The sequence below is a fragment of the Scyliorhinus torazame genome, chromosome 1, assembly GCF_047496885.1.
Source record: "Scyliorhinus torazame isolate Kashiwa2021f chromosome 1, sScyTor2.1, whole genome shotgun sequence".
NCBI lineage: Eukaryota > Metazoa > Chordata > Chondrichthyes > Carcharhiniformes > Scyliorhinidae > Scyliorhinus > Scyliorhinus torazame.
In genome coordinates this window covers 109,723,687-109,737,806 of record NC_092707.1, presented here as the reverse complement: position 1 = coordinate 109,737,806, position 14,120 = coordinate 109,723,687, and the positions used below count along the sequence as shown (strand labels likewise).

Sequence of the window (14,120 nt, the reverse complement as noted above, 5' to 3'; positions counted from 1 at the left end):
CCAGTTCACATTTGTCTTGCAATTGAACCCACTCATTTGTCTGCCATGTAATGCCGTCCTTTGCTGATAGTGCAATGTGTCCTGTTCCTGTCTGATGGTGATACATCAGAAGGCGTCAGTGGAGGTGATGTAGGAGTGAGGCAGTTTCTGTAGTTAGATTCCAGATGATCCAACTTAATCAGTAGAGATAAATGTATTAATAACACATTGCATCACTTTTATGTCCATTGATAGAAAATTAATTTGTTCATCGGCAAGATGTTGCTGTGTGGAAATGAGGAATTATCTGTATTGTTTACTGCTCTCTCCAGGTTTCCCCTTTACTGGAAATTGCTTTTTTATTAAAAAAACTTTGTCACTGCCAGCAGTTCTTACATGAGCATCTTGATCATATGATCCTATTTTTCTTTAGTGGAGATATTATGATCCCAGACCCTACCCCAACAGTAGCTATTTAGTTTATTTTTGTAAGACTACAGAAAGAATACTTTGCTCCAGAAGTGATTGCACTAAGATGTAGGGATTTGGTATTTTAAAACAAAACTTTATTATTGATACAATATTAAACTCTTTAATATCACACCAAAAAATAGCTTACAATTATCCCATACTATCACTATTCCCAATTAAATAAAAAGAAAGGAAAAACATACAGCTCTCAATCCACCTTGTATCCAATGGTACAGAATAATACCAACTTTCCAGAACAGACTTGGCTCACGTTAGAACCCCTACACACACCTTCAAAAAGCTGTTTCAACTGGTTTGTCCTCCGGCGTCTGCATTGCTTTAAATACTACTAATCGTTTAACTATCCTACTGTTCGAGCAAAAAACCTTACTTATGGTCTAAAGGGTAACCAGATCAGAACTCCACTCCAAAGCTTTCTGAGAATGTCTGAATACCTTAGCTCCTCTTAGCAATGACATCATCTCCCCAGGCTGAAAACTCCCCAGGGACGGACTCGCCCTAGTCAAACAACAGTGCATTAGCCCAGGCTTTTTACTCTGGTCAATTTCACCTCTGGCTCCTAAAAGCTTTTCCGGTCTTGCAAAACGAGCTTCTTTTAAAAACATGTCTACTGCAGTCAGACACACACTAACCCAGGCTTTTAACCCTTAAATTGCCAAATGTTTATCCTCCAATATATCTAAAATTCTGCAAGTATTTAGAGATATGTATAGAATGGTTCCAGCGCCCCTGGCTGCCCTGAACATCACGCTCCTTCACTATCGCTGGGTCAAAATCCTGGACCTCTTCCTACAACAGCACTGTGAGTGACCTACGCATGGACTACAGCAGTTCAAAAAAGCATCTCAGCACTCCCTACGCGATGGTCAATTGGGGATGGGGCAATACATCCTGGCCTACACTCAAATCCCATTCTTACGATCCTGGACCAGACCCCAACAGTTACTAGGACACCGGACAGACACCCAAATGTTTTGTTTAATTTTTAAGACTGTGAGGAAAGAATACTTTACTCCAGGAGTGATTCCGCATACAAATAGGGATATCGTATATTAAAATAAAGTTTATTACTTGCACATTATTACTAACTTTAATATCATAAAGACAATAGCTTACAATGACCGATGCTTAACACAATGAAGCAATAATCTGCTATTTTCACTCAAACAACACCCATCTCGGGTCAAAATCCATTTTTAAATACAGTTCGGAGACCCAGGAATATTTGCTTACGAGAGATTTCTTGGCGCGCCTGCTTCGAGAAAGAGATTTCTTCAGGAACCAACTTGCAGATTCTTGCCTTCTCAAACTACTGTTTAACCTCCCAGCTTTTGAGAAACTGCCCCTTATACTGTTCACAGTCAAATCTTTAACTCTCAGTTTTGAGAGAAACTGTTGCTGCTCACAGATCAAAAGTTACTGTCTTCAGAGCAACTGCTCATCTGTCCACATCTTAATCTTTTTTAAAATATAAATTTAGAGTACCCAATTCATTTTTCCAATTAAGGGGCAATTTAGCGTGGCCAATTCACCTACCCTGCACTTCTTTTGGGTTGTGGGGGTGAAACCCACGCAAACACGGGGAGAATGTGCAAACTCCACACGTCAGTGACCCAGAGCCGGGATCGATCCTGGGACCTCGGCACCGTGAGCCTGCAGTGCTACCCATTGCACCACCGTGCTGCCCCACATCTTAATCTTAAACTGAATTTCAAAACTGAAAACTAAACACTTGACTCATTCATCCCCTGGCTCCTCCCATTAACTACATCATCTTACTAAGCTAAACACAATGGCTGGATTCTCAGTTATTGGGATTATGTCCCCACGCCGGCGTCAAAACTGTGGAGTTTCACGGCAGAAAAACTGTTGTGAAAGGGCCACATATTCCTAGCCCTGCAGGGGGCTAGCAGGGACCCAGTGTAAATTTAGCAGCTTTTGCTGCAGATACGGGCCCCCGCACTTCCGGGTCGGAGGCCGCGCATGCGCACGCAGGCGGCCTCCGGCGGCCATGCCATGCTCCATGGCAGACTCTGACCGCGGAGCTGGACTCTGAAAATAGACCCCCTGATCGGCCGCGCGCCCGACACTGTCCACCCGCACAATCATTTCCCGGCCCCGTATAAGGCTCCCCTGCCCTCCGATTTGCCCGCCCCCGACCAGGGCGGCCACGGACTGACTCCGCAGCCGCCACACTAGTTTCCCAACCAGCTGGACCACGTTAGATCCACGCCGTCGGGACTGCGGCCAGTCGGGGATGGTGAATGGCGGAGCGGGCCTCCAGCAATGGCCCCAGGTAGGTCCTAGGTGGCGGGGCGTACTCTCCAAGTACGCCGCTTTTCAAGGCCTGCAGAATCGAGGAACCGGCGCCGGTCCCGATTCCGTGCGAGAAAATGGATTCTCCACCTCGTGCCGGCCATGAATTCGGTGTCGGGGTGCGGAGAATCCAGCCCCATGTCTCTTACTATCTACGTTCCAGGGAATCCTCTTTTTATATAAACAAAATTGCATTAACTAATCTTTTACGATGCTTTAATGTTTCCTCTGTCTCCAAAAACTGGCTGGACCATATGAGGTTTTAGCCTGCTGTTGTCTGCCAAAACAGATTATCCTGGATATTTCTCAAGATGATCTGCTGCAAATCATCGACTTAAATGAAATGAAAAAATGACCCATCTCCCCTATCTTCTCCATCCTCACCTGCAGCAACAAGTGCATTGCGATAATCTGTACAGCTGCCTCTACCACTTGCCTCATATCTCCTAGCCTAAGAAGCGATGAAACATGTGAAATTGACTTCCAAGAAAAAAAATAGGAAACTCCAGAATCACTTAAGAGACAACTTGCTGCTGAAATGGGGAGACATTTGGAACTGTCTAGATATGTAAAGTAAGATGGCCAAACAGCCTTCCTTTTCCATAACTCTTAGTGGACTTTAGGTGAAAGTCGCAGGAGCAGAGAGGTACAAGAAATGCTAAAGTAAATTCCTGGGAGGGTGTTGAATGCGGTGAGAGGAGAGGTGAGGCAGAAGTGAATATAAACAAAAAGCTGCGTTGTATAGAAACTAACAAGGAAGGGTTGTCATGTGTGGGCCATTTAAGTAGACATTACCTCCCCTCCCCTTTGCAAATGACTGTGCGACTGAGCTCAGATTTTTTTTGAATGTAATTGGCTGTTTGGTCTTTGTGATTAGTTATTCATTTTCAAACAAGACAAAAGACGCATATTGATTATCTAATCTGCCACTTCACATCAAGTTTGTTCAATCCATGCAGGATAAAGCTCACAGCTGGACGTTATACAGAAACAAATCTTTCAGTTTAGAACTGCTTTGCATATCGATTACAAGAACACAGCGTATTTGTATTCTAAAGAAACATTACACGTTGGCCTACCAAGAGTTCAGTGGGCATAATGAAACATTGCTATTTCTGGTTGTTTCTGACTGCACAACACTTGGTTAAAGGAAATTTGAACCTTCACGTATCCATTTGATGGCAAGCTGTGACAGATGCATTGTAATTTAGTAAGACAGCTGCATACTTGTGAATGAACTTCAGGGCCCAGTGTGACAGAGCTTTTAATTCCAGTACATGGTATTATATGAAGTCATGACAAACTTAAAGCATCTTTACGGTTGAGTGTAATAATCTCAAATATTATACCAGCGGTGCATATAATAGGGAAGGTAATGATTAATATTGGGGCATAATGTCCGAGCTTCCTAGCATTTGATTTGCGAGGTATCTCAAGATGCGTTGGGGAATTCCCCCTCGAAACTTTGGTGGTGAGGGTTTACTTGACAATTGCACAGAAGTGCTAACTTCCTCTGGGCAATTGCACTGCACTGGGAACCATCAGAAAAAGCGATTTAAATCGCTAAATTTGGATAGTTTCATTAGGGTTAAGCCAATAGTTACCTCGAGAAAATTAGTGGAATTTAAACATTTCCTAACTTATTTAACTATTGTAAACACCCAAGAGAAAATGCTGGAAAATCTCAGCAGGTCTGGCAGCATCTGTAGGGAGAGAAAAGAGCTAAGAGAGAAAAGACCCTTTGACAAAGGGTAATCTGGACTCTAAACATTAGCACTTTTCTCTCCCTACAGATGCTGCCAGACCTGCTGAGATTTTCCAGCATTTCTACCGTTGTTGGCTGCTGATAAGCTCACTAGTATCTATGAGCAGCCAATGCAATGAGAGCCAGACTCTGAATGGGAAACAATGGGAAAGTAAGTCCTCAAATGTACAGGCTAGGGCCTGTGAGTAAGGGAGCAAGCGTAGTGGCACAAGATAAGCAGCAGCCCTGGGGTTGGAGATGGGATGGTGAGGTCTGTATCTGTGTGTGTGGGTGTACGTATGTGTGAGAGAGAGAGGCGTGGATGTGTCTTCACAGCGGCTGCCACCCTTCCAATGGTGACTTTGATGCGTCTACATCATAATAATATTGTCACAAGTAGGCTTTAATGAAGTTACTGTGAAAAGCCCATAGTCGCCACATTCCGGCGCCTGTTCGGGGAGGCTGGTACGGGAATTGAACCTGCGCTGCTGGCATTGTTCTGCATTACAAGCCCACTGTGCCATGGCATCAGAGCAAACAAATTGAATCCCTCCATCCTTCATTCTAATGTGCTGACTGCCTCTGACAAGACTCCCTGGTGGGCGAACGTGCGCTGCATAAAAACAGATGGATTGACTGAGTACCATGAATGAAAGAGCAGACCAGAAGCATGCATGCCTGCTGTGTGTGCTGATTCGTGCCCAGCAAGGGATAAGGGTGCCATTTATGCAGGATGTAACATGAGATAGTGATAAAGTATCTGTCAGTCAAACAGTGCTTCAGCTGGAAGTGTGCGAGATCCCTGTTGTCTTTAACCCTTACACTCAGAAGGCCATTAGGCAGTCTTAGGTTTGGAGTAAGGAGAAGATTGACAACAGCGGATGAGATTATTCATCATCTTCCTGCACTGCAGGTCAGTCCTCTTTTGGGGTTCACATTCCCTGTGCTCCTTGGTGACCTCCTTCCAGGCCGGTGTTGTCCAATTGATAGACCTCCAGCTCCCGGTCCTCAGAAAACGACCTACCGCCTGTCCTCGACTGCCTCGAGGAGTCTCTCCGAGGAAAGTCATAGAGTCATAAGGTCATACAGCACAGAAACCAGCCCTTCAGCCCACCATGTCTATGCCAACTATCAAATACCAATCTATACTAATCCTATTTACCAACACTTGGTCCATAGCCTACTATGCCTTGATGATTTTAATTGCTTGTCCAGATGCTTCGTAAATGTTGCGAGAGTACTCTCCTCCACAACGTCCTCAGGCAGCGGGTTTCATATTTCCGCCACCCTCTGAGTGAAAAAATGTTTCTTCAGGTCCCCTCTAAACCACTTACTCCTTACCTGAAACCTATGCCCCCTGGTCTTAGACACCTCTGCCATGGGGAAAAGATTGTTATGATCTACCCTATCTATGCGCCTCATAATTTTATATACCTCTGTCAGATGTCCCCCTCAGCCTCTTCTACAAGGAAAACAAACCCAGCCTATCCAGTCTCCCCATACAGCTGAAACATTTCCATCTTAGGCAACATTCTGGTGAATGTCCTTTGCACTCCCTCCATTGCAATCATGTCCTTCTGATGATGTGACGACTAGAATTGCACACAACATACGATCTCTGTGGCTTAACCAATGTTTCATAGAATTTACAGAGCAGAAGGAGGCCATTCAGCCCATCGAGTCTGCACCGGCTCTTGGAAAGAGCACCCTACCCAAGGTCAACACCGCCACCCTATCCCCATAACCCAGTAACCCCACCCAACACTAAGGGCAATTTTGGACACTAAGGGCAATTTATCATGGCCAATCCACCTAACCCGCACATCTTTGGACTGTGGGAGGAAACCGGAGCACCCGGAGGAAACACACGCACACACGGGGAGGATGTGCAGACTCCGCACAGACAGTGACCCAAGCCAGAATCGAACCTGGGACCCTGGAGCTGTGAAGCAATTGTGCTATCCACAAGGCTACCGTGCTGCCCACGGTATAGTTTTATATAGTTTTATATAATGTTTTATATAGTTGTACCAAGACTCCTATATTCAGTGCCCTGGCTAATGAAGGCAAGCATTCCATATGCCTAATTCACCACTCGATCGACTTGTGCTGCCATCTTCAGAGATCCATGGACTTGGAACACCAAGGTCCCTTTCGTTCTCAATACTCCCCAGGAACCAACTGTTCACGTGGATCCTACATGACTCCAAATCAGACTCCTATTTATTGGCTACAGCTCCGCCTTCAACACCATAATCCCAGCCAATCATAGCAAAACTCCAAAACCTAGAACTTGGCTCCTCACTCTGCAACTGGATCCTCGACTTTCTGACCCACAAACAGTGAGAATAAACAACAACACCTCCTCCACAATAGTCTTCAATACTGGGGCCCCACAAGGCTGTGTACCTAGCCCCTTACTATACTCCCTGTACACACATGACTGCATGGCAAAATTTTGTTCCAACTCCATCTACAGGTTTGCTGACGACATGGCCATAGTGGGTCGGATCTTGAATAACGATGAGTCAGAATACAGGAGGGAAATAGAGAACCGAGTGGAGTGGTGCAGCGACAACAATCTCTCCCTCAATGCCAGCAAAATTAAAGAGCTGGTCATTGATTTCAGGAGGCAAAGTACTGTACACACCCTTGTCTGCATCAACAGAGCCGAGGTGGAGATGGTGAACAGCTTCAAATTCCTAGGAGTGCACATTACCAAAAATCTGTCCTGGTCCACCCACGCGAATGCTACCACCAAGAAAGCATAACAGCACTTATACTTTCTCAGGAAACTAAGGAAATTCGGCATGTCCACACTGACTCTTACCAAATTTTACAGATGCACCATAGAAAGCATCCTATCTGGCTGCATCACAGCCTTGTTTGGCAACTGCTCGGCCCAAGACGCTAGAAACTTCAGAGAGTCGTGATCACAGCCCAGTCCATCATACAAACCTGCCTCCCATCCATTGAGTCTATCTACACTTCCTACTGCCTGGGGACAGTGGGCAGGATAACCCGATCTCCCACCCGGCTTACTTACTCTTCCAACTTCTTCCATCAGGCAGGAGATACAAAAGTCTGGGAACACGTACAACCAGATTCAAAACCGCTTCTTCCCTGCTGTTACCAGACTCCTAAGCGACCCTCTTATAGAACGTAGAATTTACAGTGCAGAAGGAGGCCATTTGGCCCATCGGGTCTGCACCGGCTCTTGGAAAGAGCATCCGACCCAAGATCCAACCCCCCGCCCTATCCCCATAACCCAGTAACCCCACCCAACACTAAGGGCAATTTTAGACACTAAGAGCAATTTAGCGTGGCCAATCCACCTAACCTGCACATCTTTGGACTGTGGGAGGAAACCGGAGCACCCGGAGGAAACCCACGCACACACGGGGGAGAACGTGCAAACTCCGCACAGACAGTGACCCAAGCCGGGAATCGAACCTGGGAACCTGGAGCTGTGAAGCAATTGTGCTATCCACAATGCTACCGTGCTGCCAAATGGACTGAGCTGATTAATACTACACTCCTGTATGCTTCACCCGATTCCAGTGTCTATGTATTTACATTGTGGACCTTGTGTTGCCCTTTTATGTATTTTCTTTTTATTTTATTTCCTGCCTTATCCCCATAACCCCTGATCCCCTTATTAATCAAGAACCATCTATCTCTGTCTTAAAGCCACTCAGTGATTCCGCTCTCATCTCTGTGATTTACCGACATATTGCTCCTCTATCTCCCTCCAACTGTTGGGAGGCATGTAGCATAATCTCTCCAAAATGATCAACGGTTTTTTTTTATTTCTAAGCTCCACCTAAACCCGCCTGGCGCCAAGTGGGTTCACACTGACTTTCACGCATGCCACTGCACTTGGTCTCTGGAAAAGATGGTAAACCTGTAAAAATGATGAGCGTAAATGACTGTTAATGTTCCCAATATAATTGAAAATGCATTATGTTGGCATAAGCAGAGCCCTTACAAATGGGTTTACCTGGACATTAAAATGTCTAAAACTGCTAATCCTGTCCATCATGTCATCCAAATTTTTAATTACCCTATTTTAAAAGAGCAATGTGCATGCTTTTTGTTTTAAACCTTTTTACTTATTATTATTCATTCAGAATTGTTTCGTTCAGGAGTCATGTTTCAGGCCATTTCCCTTCAGCAAGTTCTCAATTTCTAGAAGGCAATGTATTCACCTGGTAATTTGGTCTCCTGAGACTGCCGCCTCTGAGGCAGGCCTGTGGCAGATAGACGAGTGGGCATGAGGTCAAGTGAGTTTTTTTCCTCTGACAGACCCAATCTAACAGCTATGTCCTTTAAGACTCAGCTAGCTCGGTCAGTAATGGTGCTACTGAGCCATTCTTAGTGATGGATGAAGTTCCCAACCCAGAGTGCATCCTTGCCACCCTCAGTGCTGCCTCCAAGTGGTGTTCAACATGGAGGAGTACTGATTCAGCAGCTGTGTTAGAATTCCTGTACAATAATCCCAAATATTTGCAATTTGTAAGAGATTGAGGGAAGACTAATAACCACATGAATGATACATGGGACCAATAGGTATCTATTATGTTAAAACAAACTTTAATTTAACAACAATCAATCACATTAGCGACACAGTCATAGCTTTCCAACTAACAGTTAAAACAGTTCTTAAATAAAAATTTAAAAAGGGACTTCCGGTGGTGGCCAACGAGTGAATGGTCGCACATTAGGTGACTCCTGCCCGAGGTGTAATTGTTTTGGTCCTTTTACTCTTTTTGCGGGGACTACACTGGTGGAAAGTGTAGGAGTATTGAGAGCTAAGATTTCTCCTTCGGTAGGGAATGTGTAGGACCTACCAAATCAGGAGTGCAACAAATAAAGGGCAACGGTCAGACCAGGAGGGCTCACAAAGTAGAAGAGGGAGTGGTGTAGTGGTATTATCGCTGGATGAGTAATCCAGAGACCCAGCGTCATGCTCTGGCGGCTCGGATCGTATTCCACCAAACCAGGGGCTGGTTTAGCACAGGGCTTAATAGCTGGCTTTGAAAGCAGACCAAGGCAAGCCAGCAGCCCGTTTCAATTCCCGTACCAGCCTCCCCGAACAGGCGCCGGAATGTGGCGACTAGGGGCTTTTCACAGTAACTGTGGGGCAGCACGGTAGCATGGTGATTAGCACAATTGCTTCACAGCTCCAGGGTTTCAGGTTCGATTCCCGGCTTGGGTTACTGTCTGTGTGGAGTCTGCACGTTCTTCCCGTGTGTGCGTGGGTTTCCTCCGGGTGCTCCGGTTTCCTCCCACAATCCAAAGATGCGCAGGTTAGGTGGATTGGCCCTGATAAATTGCCCTTAGTGTTGGGTGGGGTTACTGGGTTATGGGGATAGGGTGGAGGTGTTGACCTTGGGTAGGGTACTCTTTCCAAGAGTTGGTGCAGACTCGATGGGCTGAATGGCCTCCTGCACTGTAAATTCTATGATAAATTCTATGAAATTCATTTGAAGCCTACTTTTGACAATAAGCGATTATTATTTCATTTTCATTTCAGATGTTGAAATTTGAACTCAATAAAAAGTCTAACGGTAATCCGGAAACCATTGTCAATTGTCGTACAAAACCATCTGGTTCACTACGTCCTTTAGGGAAGGAAATCTATCCTCCTTACCTGGTCTGGCGTACATTTGACTCCAGATCCACAGCAATACAGTTGACTCTTAAATGCCCTCAGGGATGGATAATAACATGAACGAATAATAAAAACAAGAGGGGAAGGTGGCGGAGAGCTCTGTGGCCTTGTTGCCCGCACCGTGATCAACCGAATAACTGGTGGAATTTCTGATGGCCAAATTTCAGCAAAAAAGGAAGGAGGCCTCTGAAGAAGCTTTGCACACGAGCAATGAGAGAGGCCGCACTGGAGGAAAGCACAAACAGAGGGAGCTTTAAACTTGAGAATTTGAAGCAGAGTGGAAAGTCAGTGCAGAGAGGGAAGAGGTGCTCTTTGCTTTTTCTCCTTGTTGTGTAACTTTAAATCTTCAGAGAGGGGTCTTGGCCTGCTGCAGCTGAGGCTACAAGGAAGAGAGCTGATTGATAAGTAGTGGGTTAGGTCAGTAAGTCTTCACAACTTTTATCACATAATTTGAAAATATGTTTCGTGGTTTATAATCTGTAAGGACTACTGGTGATAAATTGCTTTCAGTCTGAGAGATATAAAAAAAGTTATGAAAAAATGTAATTTAAAAGCAAATTTAAAAACTAAACAAAATAGAATTTGAGGGTCAAGTCATGTGATGTTCCTGCATGACGAGGGAGTTGGTGGACTCCATTGTGGTTCCCAGTCACCACATCTGTAGTAAGTGTTGCTTGCTTGAGGAACTCCGGCTCAGAGTTGATGATCTGGATTCTGAGCTTCGGACTCTGCGACACATCAGGGAGGGAGAGAGGTACCTGGACACTGTGTTCCAGCAGGCCCTAGTCCCTGTCGAACAGGTTTGAGATTCTTGCTCCCTATGTGGATGGGAACGGGGACTGTAGGGAAGATGAACAAACTGACCACAGCACCATGGTACAGGGAGCCATTCAAGTGAGGGAAGAGAAAAGAAATGTAGCCGTAATTGGGAATAGTATAATTAGGGGCATTGACACTGTTCTCTGTGACCAGGAACTAGAGTCCTGAAGGTTGTGTTGCCTGCCTGGTTCTTGGGTTCGGGTTGCAGAGGAGTTGGAGTGGAAGGGTAAGTGTCCAGTTGTTGTGGCCAGGTAGGTACCAATGACATTGGTCGAACAAGGACACAGGTTCTTCTAAGGGAGTATGAACAGCCAGGGACTAAATTATAAAGAAGAACCAAAAAGGGAATAATCTCCGCATTTCCACCTGAGCCACAAACTAATTGGCACAGGGTCAATAAGATTAAGGAGGTAAATGCGTGGCTTAAAGATTGGTGTGGGAGAAATGAATTTGAATTCATGGGACATTGACACCAGTGCTGGGGAAGAGGGGACCTGTTCCGATGGGACAGTCTTCACCTGAATCATGCTGGGACCAGATTTCTGGCAAATCACATAACTAGGGCTGTAGGAAGGGCTTTAAACTAAATAGGGAAGGGGGTGGGGGGTGGTTAGAAAATCAAAGTTAAAGGAAAAGGTAGAAGTGCAGGTTAATGACGAGGACTTTAAACTATTTAAAGGGGCCGAGGGCTCAGAGGGGTTAGTAAAGTTTCCAGAACACTTAATAGAGCAGAGAGTATAGAAGGTGGCAGCAATCTAACTTCAGGGAGAGCAAAAAGGGGGACAAATATGAGAAGGGGTGCGGTCATTGCAGGACGGAGGGTGTTGTATCTAAATGCGCACAGTGTACAAAACAAGGTAAATGAGCTTGTTGCGCAGTTGAAATTGGCCGGTACGATGTTGTGGGCAACACAGAGAGGTGACTGCAAGGGGTTCAGGTCTGGGATCTAAATATCCAAGGACATATATCATAGAATCTACAGTGCAGAAGGAGGTAATTCGGCCCATCGAGTCTGCACCGGCCCTTGGAAAGAGCACCCTACCTAAGCCCACAGATCCACTCTATCCTCGTAATCCAGTAACCATAAGACCATAAGACATAGGAGCGGAAGTAAGGCCATTCGGCCCATCGAGTCCACTCTACCATTCAATCATGGCTGATTTCAACTCCATTTACCCGCTCTCTCTCCATAGCCCTTAATTCCTCGAGAAATCAAGAATTTATCAACTTCTGTCTTAAAGGCACTCACCGTCCCGGCCTCCACCGCCCTCTGTGGCAATGAATTCCACAGACCCAACACTCTCTGGCTGAAGAAATTTCTCCTCATCTCTGTTCTAAAGTGACTCCCTTTTATTCTAAGGCTGTGCCCCCGGGTCCTAGTCTCCCCTGCTAATGGAAACAACTTCCCTACGTCCACCCTATCTAAGCCATTTTGGACCACCTAACCTTTTGGACACTAACATGACCAATCCACCTAACCTGCTCTTCTTTGGACAGTGGGAGGAAACCGGAGCACCAGTAGGAAACCTTCGCAGACACAGAGAAAGTGAAAACTCTGCACAGACAGTTACGTGAGGCCGAATTGAACCTGGGACCCTGGAGCTCTGAGGCAGCAGTGCTAACCACTGTGGCACCGTGCCGCCCCTATCGAAAGATCAGGCAGATGGATGGAGGGTGCAAGTTTGCCTTGTTAGTAAGGAATGAAGTTAATCGATAGTGGGACCGATATATGATCGGAAGGCATAGAATGTGTGTGGGTAGAGTTGAGGAATCGCAAAGGAAAAAAGACCCTGATGGGAGTTATGTATAGGCCCCCTGTCAATAGTCAGGATGTCGGTCAGAAAAAAATCATGAGTTAGAAAAGACATATGAGAAAGGCAATATTACAATATTCATGGGGGACTTCAATATGCAGGTGGACTGGGAAAATCAGGTTGGTAGTGGATCCCAAGGAAAGGAATTTGTGGTATGGGCAGCACGGCAGCACAAGTGGATAGCACTGTGGCTTCACAGCGCCAGGGTCCCAGGTTCGATTCCCCGCTGGGTCAGTGTCTGTGCAAAGTCTGCACGTTCTCCCCGTGTCGGCGTGGGTTTCCTCCGGGTGCTCCGGTTTCCTCCCACAGTCCAAAGACGTGCAGGTTAGCTGGATTGGCCATGATAAATTGCCCTTAGATACCAAAAGGTTAGGAGGGGTTATTGGGTTACGGGGATAGGGTGGAAGTGAGGGCTTAAGTGGGTCGGTGCAGACTAAATGGGCTTAATGGCCTCTTTCTGCACTGTATGTTCTATTTCTAATTTCTAATGTCTACGCAATGGTTATTTGGAGCATCTTGTGGTAGAGCCAACTAGGGAGCAAGTAATTCTGGAATTGGTGATGTGTAATGAGGCAGACTTGATTAGGGAACTTCAGGTGAAGGGATCCTTGGGGAGCAGTGACCACCATATGATAGAATTTACCCTGCAGTTTGAGAGGGAGAGGCTGGAATCCAATGTAACGGTATTACGATTAAATAAGGGTAACTACAAAGACATGAGGGAGGAGGAGTTGACCAGAGCTGATTGAAAGGGGAGCCGAGCAGGGAAGACAGTGGAACAGCAATGGTAGGAGTTTTTGGAGGTTATTCGGGTGGCACAACAGAAATTCATCCCAAGGAGGAGGAAAGATGCTCAGGGGAGGACGAGACATCTATGGCTGACGAGGGAAGTCGGGAAAGCATAAAAGCAAAAGAAAAAGCATACAAAGTGGCGAGGATTAATGGCCATTGGTAAGATTTTAGAATCCATTATTAAAGATGAGATCGCGGAGTACTTGGAAGTGCATGATAAAATAGGACTGAGTCAGCACCAATTTGGTAGAATTCTTTGAGGATGTAATAAGGAAGTTAAGACAAAGGAGAACGAGTGGACGTGATCTATTTAGATTTACAGAAGGCCTTTGACAAGGTGCCGTACAGGAGGCTGTTAAATAAGTTAAGAGCCCATGGTGTTAAGGGTAAGATGCTAACATGGATAGAGGATTGGATGACTGGCAGAAGTCAAAGAGTGGGGATAAAGGGATCTTTTTCAGGCTGGCAGTTGGTGATTAGTGCTGTGCCT

General features: G+C 45.7%; 1 protein-coding gene across 8 annotated transcripts in view; it reads left to right on the top strand.

The window, feature by feature from the left end:
* Nucleotides 1-14,120, top strand: part of specc1la (sperm antigen with calponin homology and coiled-coil domains 1-like a) — a 520,876-nt gene that overhangs the window by 256,562 nt on the left and 250,194 nt on the right. The gene's annotated exons all lie outside the window — the stretch shown is intronic.